This window comes from Mirounga angustirostris, unplaced genomic scaffold (genome assembly GCF_029215605.1).
Source record: "Mirounga angustirostris isolate CCGP_5_RB_7025 unplaced genomic scaffold, mMirAng1.0.hap1 SCAF_5, whole genome shotgun sequence".
Lineage (NCBI taxonomy): Eukaryota > Metazoa > Chordata > Mammalia > Carnivora > Phocidae > Mirounga > Mirounga angustirostris.
Window position 1 is genome coordinate 143,139,877 of NW_026991713.1, and position 13,574 is coordinate 143,153,450.

At 44.5% G+C, this 13,574-nt stretch overlaps 1 protein-coding gene across 2 annotated transcripts in view; it reads left to right on the plus strand.

Moving 5' to 3' along the window:
- HMOX2 (heme oxygenase 2) overlaps positions 1–13,574 on the plus strand; it is a 29,953-nt gene that overhangs the window by 7,165 nt on the left and 9,214 nt on the right. Inside the window, exon 2 of one of the 2 annotated variants that reach the window (XM_045874861.3) lies at positions 11,439–11,563. The exons of the other annotated variant lie outside the window; for it this stretch is intronic. The gene's annotated coding sequence lies outside the window, so the exon portion shown is untranslated. The remainder of the gene's footprint in view (positions 1–11,438; positions 11,564–13,574) is intronic. 2 annotated transcript variants of the gene reach the window in all.

Consider the following 13,574-nt stretch of genomic DNA (forward strand, 5'->3'; position numbering starts at 1 on the left):
ACTCCATTCCTATACCACACACTTTTTTTTTTTTTTGACAGCTACAGCGAAATTTCCAAGTGTGTGTCTTCAGTGTCATATTTGTCTTGCTCTCTGTGTTTGCAAAATCATACTAGAGGACCCAGAAGGAGAAAAGTGGAGTGACTAGCTGCTGTAGGTTATTCTTTCTTGCCTTTGCATTTGGCTTTTCTAGGGCATATTGTCCAGTTTTAAAGTTAACGTTCAAGTGCAAATGCCTAAAAGTAGAAGGGCAAAAAAGCAGTGATATCTGCGTATTAGGCAGTATGTATTGCCTCTGTGGTGTGCGGAGTATTGACACTGAGGGGGTGTGCAAAACAACAAACCCAGCACAGTCCTTGTTCACATGGAGTTGGCTGTCACCTTGGGGAAACTCGAAACAGTAAAATTTCTTTGTAAGGTTTATGATTGTCATTCCGACACAGTATTTTGGGAGGTCAGCGAAGTGAAGTGCCGAGAAACAGAAAAGACTGAAGAACTTGAACTGAACCCATTGGGGTTAGGTGAAAGAATATTAAGAGAAAAGAAGGCAACCAAAGAAAGGGGGAAGCCCTCTTTAATCAGTACTCAGAGTCTCACTGAAAACATACTCCAATGAGAATGTCTCTCGTAAAGAGACTTTGCTGGAATGAGGATTCTTAACCTGAATTCTGGGTCTGTGGGTAAACTTTAGGGGCCTGTGGATGCTCTGGAATGTCACTGGCAACATTTTTTATATGTAATTATCCTGGAGAGAGAGTCTACAGCTGTCATCTGATTCTCAAAAGGGATTTGCAACCAAAAAAAGGTTAATGATTATATTCTGTTCTGGCAAATACCCTTCCCTACCCATCTTCAGAAGTGCATGTCTCTGAATTTCTGTCTTCAGATGAGGAAGTATTTGAGTGGAAGATTAGAGACAAACCATAGAATTCCTTTGTAAACAGCCTTTCACCAAACACTGTCATGGGACATGCATGAGTGCTCATGCAAAGGACAATGTGTTCCCACAGAAGTTGTGGTCTAATCTTTCAGGAACAGGGCAGGTAATGCACCCTCCCTTACTGGTGTGGTTAAGGCTCTAGGTCTGCCCTCAGGGACCTTAGAATCAAGTGTAGTGGATACAGAATTAGAGCTAAGTAAGAGTGTTGGGGATGGGGTGAATTGAGGACACAGAAACCACAGATTTTTTGGAAGGTCAGGACATTTTCAAGAAGCTTCTGGACTATTGGAAACAAGGTGTGAAAGAGTATAGGGAGCCCTAGTGCAGCAGCCAGAAAGCCCTGGGCAGGTCCACGAACAGTGGCTAATCCAGGACAAGTTTCTTTCTGTTGCTTGGAAGCACTAGGCTAAGAGACTGCCCTAGAACCACTGTCACTTAGCACATGCAGCAGGAAATGGAAACCATCTGTTTCAAAGCAAATGACCTAGCTTCCCTAGACCGCAGCCCGCAAACTAGGCTGAGCTCAGAGTTCCTAAGGATGCTGGAGAAGCTGAGCTCCTGAGTACCTGGCCTGGCTTTATTTTCCATTTATTTTTTTAAATTAAGTAAGCTTTACACCCACCATGGGTCTTGAACTCAAGACCCTGAGAATCAAGAGTCACATGCTCTACCTGCTGAGCCAGTCCTGTGCCCCCTGTCACCACTTTTAACTGTGGTTGCTCCACTCACTGTATTTGCTTTATGTATTGGCCTTTTGTGTAGGGTTTGGTTTAGAAAAAGGGTTGAGGGGCGCCTGGGTGGCTCAGTTGGTTGAGCGTCTGGTCATGATCTCAGGGTTGTACTGAGCCCCGCATGGAGCTCTGTGCTCAGTGCAGAGTCTGCTTGGGATTCTCTCCCTTCCTCCCTCTCTGCCCCTCTCTCTTGCTCGTGTGTGTGTGTGTGTGTGTGTGTGTGTGTACGTGCTCTCTCTCTCTCAAATAAATAAAAATAAAATCTTAAAAAAAAGTGGGGGGGCTGAGATACCTCATAGAACCCTGGAGTACATGGTCCCCTGCCTTTCTTTGCCTATAAATTGTTGAATATTTGCCCTCCCCACCTTGTCTACCTTCTTTTTTCCTAAAGTTATTCATTCATTATTGCCTAATCATGTCCTTAGGCAACAGTAGATGTTCTGGGCTATTTGAATTTTTTCTTGATAATGATTAATAGAGACAATGATGTTTGACCAGTTCTTGGGAACTTTTGGGAATTATAGGCACCCACTTCATGTATCTTTAATTCATGTAGTTTGTGGGGGCTGCCTCATGGAAAAGGAAGTTATTCAGTTTTACAGTGGCAAACTGTTGTTTCTTTGTTTTCTTTCAGTAAGTTGTGATCACTGTAGCATTTTTGCTTTTTCCCTTGGTAATAATGATAATCTTATTCCTTGGTGTATTTCCTCCAAAATGTGCTTAGAGACAGGATATGGGCTTGTTAGGAGGTTCTACAGCTGTTGCTTGGGTTTACCCCTTCCCTAGAGTAACAAACATGAAAATGCTGCTGTGTATCCCTTCTCTCTAAAGCCAGCTGGAGGAACAAAGGGTTTTTACAGTGGTAGATATCAGGAAGTGTCAGGTGGTTGGTGCTTGCCTGGGGTGAAGGAATGCTAGCAAGCATTTGTTACTTTGACTATTAAAATTTTGCCAATCCATTTTTTTAAAAAGAAAGCCCCAGGGAGCGGGGAGGATGCCATAAGGCAGTGTTCTGCTTCCAATGAGGCTTTCACAGTCCCTAAAACCAATGCAATGCAACATTTCTTCTTCAAATATGAAACTGTTAGTTGAGCACAAAGCATCACATGTTTGGTTCTCCGACATGGCCAATCTCATCCCTCACCCCCATCAGTAGAAATTTCTGTAGTAAAAATGCTTACTCATTAGCCAGCCATTTTTCTTATTTTCGGGATTCTTTTTTTTTATTTTTTTTTGAAGTAGGCTCCACACCTAATGTGGGGCTTGAACTCAGGACCCTGAGATCAAGAGTTGCATGCTCTACCAACTGAGCCAGCCAGGCACCCCTCTGGGGCTCATTTTTGTCATCTGCTCTTTGAGAATACCTTAATTTTGAGAATACCTCAAATTCTGGAAATCATGCATTGACTCAGCAAACCCTGATTGGGTGCCCTGTGTTGGGCAGTAGGAGAAAAAGGTAAATGAGCAATAATCTGGAATGTAAATAAATAAATACTAAAAAATGTAATGGGATATGAGTGCTATAATAGATCATAAGTCTTGTTTAGGTAACTCTTAATATAATACCAGGCCTCCAAGATCATCAAGCTCATTGTTTTCTATACCTTGTTTTTAGAAGTAGCACAACCCCATTTTTGAAGGAAGAGTAGCAAGGAATAGGGGAGCTGCTCTGGCTGAAACAGTTGGGGGAAGCCCACAGTTTTTCCTGCTCTTCGTCATGTTAAATACCATCCTTCCTGCACCTTACTGAGGAATGCCTCTCATTTTATTTATTTATTTTTAATTTTATTTATTAGAGAGAGAGAGAGAGAGAGAGAGAGAGCATGGGTGGGGGAGGGGCAGAGGGAGAGGGAGAAGCAGGCTCCCTGATGAGCAGGAAGCCCCATGTGGGGCTTGATCCCAGGACCCCAGGATCATGACCTGAGCTGAAGGCAGATGCTTAACTGGTTGAGCCACCCTGGCGCCTGCCTCTCGTTTTATAAATGAAGATGTTGGAATTTCCGGAAAGTCCTATAATACAGCTAGCCATTGCAGGCCTTGTAATAAAACTTAGTTCTGATTTTTAGCCTGCTTGTCAGTCATGCACCAGACTGATAAATGATCATTAGATTTCTTCCAGTATTTTGTTCCATTCCACAAAGAAGTCAGTACTCTCAGGGGCTTCACCTCTACCTGGCTTTGTTACTGAGCTTTAAAGGTTTTGCCTCCTAGTGATCCAAATACAAATCAGTCCTATTCCCAGGAAGGTACTGTGACCCCTTTCATTGTCATCTGTGGACAGTGCCAAGTTGCCCTATCTAGTAACAGCCTCTTCTGTTTTCTGGTGTAAATTCAGTTTCCCCAGAAATCTCTGTAAAGGGGGCGCCTGGGTGGCTCAGATGGTTAAGCCTCTGCCTTTGGCTCAGGTCATGGTCCCAGGGTCCTGGGATCGAGTCCCGCATCGGGCTCCCTGCTCCTTGGGAGCCTGCTTCTCCCTCTGCCTCTCTCTCTCTGTCTCTCATGAATAAATAAATAAAATCTTAAAAAAAAAAAAAAAGAAATCTCTGTAAAGGATATTTGATAAAGGTGTGACAAACAGTGTGAAGCATAGTGCTAAAATCTCATCTTGTCTCTGTAAACTGATGAAGGGATAAGAAGAGTATTAGATGCATGTCCTTTCTTGAATGACGTTAGTGCTGCTTCTGAGATTCAAGCAGGGTTTCTCAACCTTGGTGCTATTGACATTTTGGGCTGGATAATGGTTTGTGGTGGTGGTGGGTCTGTGAGTGCACGTGTGTATGTGTGTGCATACCTGCACTTGTGTTTGTGCTTTCTGTGCATTGTAGGGTGTTGAGCGCATCCCTGGCCTCTACCCACTAGATACCAGTTGAATGGCCCACCCCCCAGTTGTGACAACCAAACATGTCTCCAGACATTGCCAGATAACCTATGGGGGCAGGTGTGTGCCAGAATGGTCCCCAACTGACAACCATTGATTGGGCTGGGGATTGAGTGTCATGAGATATAAGTGCAAATCAGATTTATCACAAAGTCAAGTAAAATTTTCAGTTACCTAAACCTTTATTTATAGTGATGAGCTATTCTAAAGAAAACAACATGCCCTGTCCTCCACCCTGACCATAGCATGAAGGGGACCTTCATCTAACTCATGTTCAGAGTGTCCCTGAAAGAGTTTGAACTTAGGTGATCATCTTCCTTTAGATCCTTTGCAAAATTTATTTTGTTAGAAATTCCAAGATTCTTCTATTCCTTTCTTGGTATCTAGTGTTATCAGAATGAAAACAGAGGTTCTTCACAGTGAGACTTCAACACAAAGTGTGGGACCCCAGTACAGATTTGATGTTGCCTGTAAGGGTTTTCATTGAGACAGGGGTATTTCCATTTCTTGTCTAAAAGTATATGGGGGGTTGCCTGGGCGGCTCAGTCAGTTAAGTGTCTGCCTTTGGCTCAGGTCATGATCCCAGGGTCCTGCTAACGGGGAGCCTGCTTCTCCCTCTGCTTGCCACTCCCCCTGCTTGTGCACTTGCTTACTCTCTCTCTCTGACTAAATAAATAAATAAAATCTAAAGAAAAATAAAATAAAAATAAAAGTATATGAGAACATTCGTTAACTTCAAACTTTAAGGGACACTTTCTTCAATTAACATTATACAATATGTTGAGGTTCTATAAGTAATTTATCTCATTAAATTCTCATATCTACCTTGCAGAGTTGTTACTACTATCCTTACAGGTGAAGAAACTGAGATTCTGAGAAGTAGCCGGTCCAAGGCCACCTAGCTGGTGTGTGACAGAACCAAGCTTTGTTCTCAGTAGTGCCTGACTAGAGCTTGGGCCTTAACCACTTCCCTGCTTTTCCTTTTGGCTTGTGTGGCCAGTGGATTCTTTCTTGGCTGAGCTCAGTTCAGGTAACATTTGTTGGGTGCCTGCCACAGGTCATCCATGCAGTGCAGCCGTTGCCTCGCCTCCTCCCGTGTCACATCAGCATATCAGCATTGTGTTGTGCAGAAAGGACTTGTATGCATATGCTTGCTATTAGACTGCTCTGTGCCCCTGACCCCTCTACCAGTGGAGGTAGGGCTCACTGGGAAAGCTGAACTCCTTACTCTGAGACAAAGTCCCAATAGCTGCTGTTGCTGGTCCTCTGCTGCCATAGACAAAGCTTTTGTAGGATGGAGCCAGCCTCTTGGAGTTACCGGTTGTGAGGCTGGGCTTGTTTCCTTGCCCCCACTCCACTCACCCACCCCTTCCCCCCTGCTGTCAGAATCTAGGCAGTCATTGTGAAAAAGCCTGGGAATAATACCTAACTCTGTAGGCCTGTGGGAACATGGTAAGATCCCTTACAGGTCCAAAGTGAGATATAGGAACCACCTTGTTAGATTGACCAATATCTTGGCCTGTGGAGTTCCTAATCTTACATGAAGTTTATGTTGACATACTTCATATCCATTGCACTACTGTTCCCAAGTTAGACATATATTTTTAGTTGGCAAAGATGGGACCGAAGAGATTTTTTTTTTTTTAAAGATTTTATTTATTTAGTTGAAAGAGACAGAGATACCAAGAGCAGGAACACAAGCAGGGGGTGTGGGAGAGGGAGAAACAGGCTTCCTGCCGGGAAGGGAGCCCGATGTGGGACTCAATCCCAGGACCCTGGGATCATGACCTGAGCCAAAGGCAGACACTTAATGACTGAGCCACCCAGGCGCCCCCGAATAGATTTTTTTTAAAGATTTATTTATTTATGAGGCGGGGAGGGGCAGAGGGAGAGAGTCTCCAGGCAGATTCCCTGCTGAGGGTGGAGCCGGAAGCGGGGCTCCATCCCACGACCCATGAGATCACAACCTGAGCTGAAACCAAGAGTCCAGTGCTTAACCGACTGAGCCACCCGAGCACCCCAGGACTGAATAGATTTTAAACACTCAGCACATGGAGAACATGCTTTTAGATTCTTGAAACCAGATCTTCTATTTCTCTGTAGTTACTATGGTGATAGATGCTATAGAGATGTGCAGATCCTATTGTGACCTCTCCTTGGTGCAGGGATGCCATGAGTCTCTGGCTTCATTGTCCACCAAGGCCTGGCAGATCTGGCTGCTTCCCTTCATGCACTGAGTGGTAGAGGTGCTGTCCTTGCCTCTGGGACCAGCTATCTCCAGCCTTGGCCTGCCCTGCTAGTCAACAAAAGCAGGACTCGTCAGGGAACAATCTTCTCGGGTTGCCGTGTAATCTGAGCAAGTGAAGGTGAGTGTTGTGGGATGGGCAGCACCAGCTTCTGAAGCTTCAAATGGGAAGCTGAGCATTTACTTCTCAGAAATCATAGGATTGAGCTAACTTTTCATACTAAAAAACAAATGGCACTCAGTGGTTTAGGAAACCCTTCCATTGCACACGTAAATGCAGTGTAATATAGCCTCATTTTCCATTTTGCTAGTATTCTGTGGTGACATCATACTAATTGCACATGCATGTTAGCTGGGACACAGGAGGAATGAACTTGAATTCAGGAAGGACTTGGTCCCAACTCCATTATTAACTTTCTAAGTGACCTTGGCCATATTACTTAAATCTCTGAATCTTCATTTCTTCCTCGTCATTGGGACACTGCTTGAAAGTGACTTAGTCTGGTGTGCCCAGGTCTGTTAGAGTTCGGTCTGGCGCTCTTCCTCTCTACCATCCTCCCAGGGTGAATTTGAGGACTTTCTGTTCTTACAGGGGTGCTGCTGAGCCTCTGTTGAGTCTCTTTGTAGAGAGGAAAGCACCTGGGAGCTGATAGCACCTCATTTTCCAAAATGAAGATTCCACAGAAGCATCCTAATTAGCCACTCTCCCTCCACCCCTAAATGCTGTTTGTAGTCATCGTATTTATGAGAGAAGCTGAAGCCACATGTGACAACTGTTACACCTGAGTGAAAGGGAATAATGACTCCACTTAAGGCACAGGACATGTTTTCAGGATTGTTCCAAAGTTGGAATAATTTTCACTTGATGGTACCTAGGGGTGACTCATGGTCATGTCAGCATTTCCTCTGCTAAAACCAGCCCTTGTGGGATGTCTGGTGCCTAGGCTTGATTCTTATAAAATGTGGTCCTATCCATTTTAGAATTCAGTCAGGGCTTCAGCCCCCACCCCAGGTGCTTCTCATGGGAAAGAGTCTTCCTCTTCTCAGCCCTGAGTCCTGGTCCTCTCATATGAGGTGGGGTGACACTCAGGGAACAGGAGAGTCTCATACTTATTTCATTCATAGTAGGAAGTCTTTTTACCAGGACTTCTCTTTGGCAGCAGCAACAGTAGACTCTTGGCCCCTACTCTGTGCTCTTTTCAGTGCTTCAGGTTTCATCCCCAATGTCTGCTTTTGAATGCTTGCTCAGTTGTATTTTAACATGCTGGAGATGAGTACACCCCCGTCCCCGGTAAAAAGAGAGCTTGCCCAAGAAGTTTTGGACTTCCTGAGCGGTCAGTTTTTGAGGTTACTAAGAGGCTAGTGCCTTTGGACTAGTAGTAGTTTTGTATTCGGGTTGCTTATTGTGCAGATGTGCAAATGTGTGCTTAGTAAATCTGATGCAAGAGTTTTGTGTCCCTGGAGCCTCTACTTTCCCAGGATTCCTTGTCTGAAACTCGCTCTTTATCAAGAGGTTAATAGTCATCCAGTCAGTGAACTGTGGGATTGAATTCACCCAGTGATTAAAATGAAAGGGATGAAGGTTGTAAGATTTCCTAAGGAGTGGCAGCACCAGAGTTCAGCGGAGACTCCAGGCCATTCCTTGTATAAACTAAAAAGCTGTTGACCTAGATGATATGGTTTCCTCAGAGTTTTGGGAGGCACCTCTTACCAGGTGCCTTGTTGGGTTAGAGCGGATTCACCCCCATCCACTGCTCCCAGCATCTGACTCAGCCAGCATCTGCAATGAAGATTTTCTAGCTGCAGTGGTCACATGTCTCTTCTTGGAAAGAACAGGTATTCCCATTTTCTGGCACTGCCAGAGAATGAGGGCCAACTCAGAAGACCTTGGGTATGACCTGCTCAGAATTATCTGTTGATTCACTGGGATTTTGTTATCTTAGTGTTTCATAATCACTCAGCTGCTCATTTTCTTTTTTCTTTCTTTTTTTAAAAGATTCTATTTATTTATTTGACAGAGGGCGCACAAGCAGGGGGAGTGGCAGGCAGAGGGAGAGGGAGAAGTAGGCTCCCTCAGGGAGCCCGATGTGGGGGCTCAATCCCAGGACCCTGGGATCATGACCTGAGCCAAAGGCAGATGTTTAACCGACTGAGCCACCCAAGCACCCCTTAGCTGCTCATTTTCTTCAGCAGCTTCTTCGGTAAGAAACCATCAACATTTGCGGCAGCCTTACATTTCATGAAACATATGCACATTAGCTCATTTAGTCCTTATAGCGCACTTGAAAATGTGAGGCAAAGGGAGTTACCCTATTTATGGATGAGGAGACTCAGCCTTCAAGGAGTTATGACTTACTACAGCCATGCAGCTACTAAACATTGGGAGTCCAGATCTCAATCCCAAATCTTTAAAACTCTATAAAGACCACGCCCTTTGTGCAAGGCCCAGTTGCCTTTCCATTCCCAAAGGTGAGCTGAGTCTATAGCAATAATCAGTAGTTAGCAGGAGCCCAGAAGTGCCCCAGTAAACTGACAGGTCCATGAGTGTCACTCCCTTGTCCCTCTCTACATTCCAGCTTCCCTGAGGTCTGGGAGCAGAGCAGGGCCAGTCAAGTGGCTGTTTACCTAAGGCAGATGGCACTTCTGCATGTCCATTCATTGAATGGCATGCAAAACTGGCCCTTGGTGCGGGGTTTACCCTTATCAATGCTGGATTGTAAACCGTGCCAAGGAGAACAAATTCTTGTCCACACCACATCCAGGAACAGGGCTTTTTCCTCCTCTTGAGAGTTTCTTGGTGTCTTAGTAAGGTTTGAAAAGCTCAACCTGGAGTGTCTTTTAGGGCAGACCAGCTAGTAAATAGTTCTGGGTTCATACTCAATTCCTTTTGTAGCATTTGTATAATTTAACATTTATTATCAAGTGTTTTCACAGTCATCATCTTATTTGATCCTCCCAGTGGTCTTTTGGTATGGAACACTGGGCAAGTATTCATTCCTACAGGTGAAAAATATAGAGAGAGATTTGGAGGCTCTGAAGAGATGTACCTTCCTGTCCCTGGTTTCTTCTCTCAATAGTAGCTCTAGGGTTCTTTGTTCCCAGATCATATAAAGGGTTTATACGTAGGATGTTAGAATTTACTCTTTTTATGTTGACACATATTCAGAAAAGAATTTTTAGGTAAACAATCTATTTATATCTGCTGAGGCCCCATGGGACTATGTGGCATCATTAAGAATTGACACGGCCTGATTTATGGTATTGGTAAATGGGAACAGGTATTCTCTCACTTAAATATGAAAAGCCTCTAGGGCATATAGAGAAGGAACAGATCCTATAATCCAGGAAAGAGAGAGTCTGGGATTCTTGTATTCTAACATTTATGGGGCACATAATGAACATGGTTTCTGTGAGAGGTAATACATTATTTTTGAACTGTGACCCTCCTGAATGTCACAATATAAGTGGGTGAAGTGAGATCATAGACAAAGATGTATACAATTGAAAGGTATTTATTGAATGCAAAAGTAGAAAACACACAAAAAACCATGGGCAGTGGGAAGGAACCTGTACCAGTGACCAGAGGTAAGCCTTCAGATAAAAGAAACTGGAGTCCTGGGCCCCTGTGTGGCTCAGTCCGTTAAGCGTCTGCCTTTGGCTCAGGTCATGATCCCAGGGTCCTAGGATCGAGTCCCGCATCGGGCTCCTTGCTCGGTGAGGAGCCTGCTTCTCCCTCTCCCTCTGCTGCTCCCCCTGCTTGTGCTCTCTCTCCATCTCAAATAAATAAAATCTTAAAAAAGAAAGAAAGAAAAAAGAAACTGGAGTCCTCATTACTTCTAGTGCTGGCTAAGAAAAAGTAAGCAGAGGCCAGTGGAGTGCCTACCCTCATAGGCACTTGGGTGAGAAGCAGCCTCCCGGGGCGGGGGAGTGCACGTTGAACTAGGCCTGTTCAGAGGGCTCAGAGGGGGCCAGGGAGCCAGTGCCTAGCTCTGATGTGAAGAGAACAGCTGAGGCAGGGACTACAGGGGAGACCCTGGGCCTTCTGGAGCCCCAGGAGGGGAGCAGTAGAGAAAACACAACATATCTGGGTAAATGCAGAACCCAGCCTAACTGGGCCCTATGGGATGAGAATGGCCTTGGCCAGCTTAGAGGCATGGGAAACACAAACAGGTCATCAGGTAGAAAATTCAGACCATAAGAAAGAGAGAGAGGGAAGGGAAGGAGGGAGGGAGGGAGATATGAAGAAAGAAAACCAGATTACATACCAGTTAGAGGCCTAATACCCAATCAAAAAATTTTTCCCCAATTAAAATTTTTATTATTTTATTTGGTATTTATTTATTTATTTTTTTAGTAATCTCTGCACCCAGAGTGGGGCTCAAACTCCCGACCCCAAGATCAAGAGCCGCATGGCTCTTCCAACTGAGCCAGCCAGGCACCCCCGGTATTTTAGAATTTAACTAATATTTTCTTGTCCCACCCCCATTTAGCTAGCATTCTCAGTGGGCATTCTGTTTGTGCATCTACATCAGTTACAGCTCAAGTTGGAGACTGCCCAGGGTACTGACTTATAAGTAATTTGGAACATGGCATTGGACTCTGAGAAACTTGAGTCTGAGAGAGTTTTGATGATCTGTCTTGTAGGAAGCTTCTGGTTTAACTGGGGAAACATGATGACAGCACTTGTGAAAGCTGAAGAATAATCACCTCTTATTAATGTGATGCCAGTGCTATACAGGAGTAAACTCTGAGCTGGGAACAGCCTTCTGGTAAGCAGGCAGGCACTCCTGGTGCCCAACCACAGGCTGTTTAGTGGGGAGGGGTGGGAGCTATGGCCGACCCAGTACAGGAGTCTGAGCAGCTGCTTACGCCTTCCCTGTGGCGGTTTCCTCCTCTGCACATTAGGATAACAACACTAGCTCATGTGGGCATCTGTGGCTGGTCACTGTCAATTCCGGAGTGGGAGAGTTGTTCTAATTTCAGGGAGCTGGTTGCCATGCGTTTTCTTACCCCTTCCCCCACCTTGCTGTGTAGTGCTGGCTGAGCTCAGCAACCTGCTCCCTTCTTCAGTGGTTTTCCAGGGCAAAGAAAAAGAATCCAAATGGAAAAGAATTATTATAGATTAAGTCTTTTTTGTGCCTTTTGTTTTTTGATTTATTTATTTTAGAGGGAGAGCACAAGCGCAGGGAAGGGCAGAGGGAGAGAAAGAATCTCAAGCAGACTTCCCACCGAGTGGGGGTCTGACACAGGGCTTGGTCTCACGACTCTGAGATCATGACCTGAGCCGAAATCAAGAGTCAGATGCTTAACTAGCTGAGCCACCCAGGCGCCCCTGTGGCTTTTTGAATTAACAAATGGGGAATAAGTGATAATGTAATCCTGTCTGGCAGCATTGCACTTTCTGAAGTTTGTAGGACGTTTCCATGGAGGATATAATAAGAAAAAAGTTGTGAACACGTCTGTTCTTTCAAGAGCCCTAGTGCCTTGAGCCTGCAATTTACAAGGAACAAAAGGCTTTGAAGTAAGTGTTCTGGCTCTGCTGGGCAGTCCACAGGAACTTCCTTTGCTGGAAGGAACATTGGTGATGGGACATTGTTGCTACTTCTATCATATCTGGTGCTGGAGTAAAAACCTGTCAGGTGAACAGCTAGTACGGGAGTTATGGAGGTAGATTTTATAAACAGAGGGTCACAGTTTTCTGGAATTAAAATACAGAGGGCAGATGGACCTTTCTGAAATTTGTAAGAGCAAAGTAAAGGCCCAGGTGACTTCCTATGGACTAGTTAGTGCAGTATCTTACCTTAGCTGGTTTGCTTGGTCCAGTTCCTCTGTCTCTCTCCCTGTCTTCCCCCCCCCCCCCCGCCCTTTTCAAGAGAATTGGGCCACTTTATATAAAAGAAGGAGCCAATTAGCTAAAAAGTCAAGCAAATAGTGTTTATACCTTTCCAAACTACCTTCCTGTTATCGGTATACTTAGATACTTTGTTTTTTCATTTTTGTATATATAGATATATATATTTTTTAAAGATTTATTTATTTATTTTAGAGATTGAGAGCGAACACGTGTGCAAGTGGGAGGAGAGGGAGAGAGAGAATCCATAAGCAAACTCCCGGCTGAGCACAGAGCCCCATGTAGGGTTCAATCGCACAACCCTAAGATTATGACCTGAACTGAAATCAAGAGTCGGATGCTTAACTGACTGAGCCATCCAGGTGCCACTTTTACTTACATACTTTTGCACATACTTGTAGTCAGTATTTTGAGTCTTTTAGGTAAAACAAGTGTATGTAGACTTTTCCATAGTGGATGCAGCCTATCAACTTTTCCCATCTGTGCCAGGATTCTATTGTTTACGGTCCTTCGAGCAATCCTACCCTGTATTGTTAGGCTGTGTGACTTTTTTTGTAACATCATAGTATGGCTACCTACCATTTTGTTACAGATTACTATTAATACATCTTGAAGTGTATTTCCCAGAGTGGAATGTTTTTTTGTTGTTTTTCAACAACAAAAGGGGGAGAGAGAAACCTAAGCAGACCCCAGGGGGAGTGTGGCAGCAGCTTGTTGATAATGAGAGGTTGAAGTCTAGAAAATTTCTACGTTTATGATTTGGCTTCTGATTTTCTAGGGATTCCAGTGGTTGCTGCAAGACAAAAAGGATTCAAGTGTAGAGGCCAGTCAGACCAAGTTTGGACACGTAGCTTTTCAGAGAATGAAGTGAATTCTGTTTCTGACATTGCAAGGTGGTTTCTGCATGCTGCCCCACACAGCCACTCCCT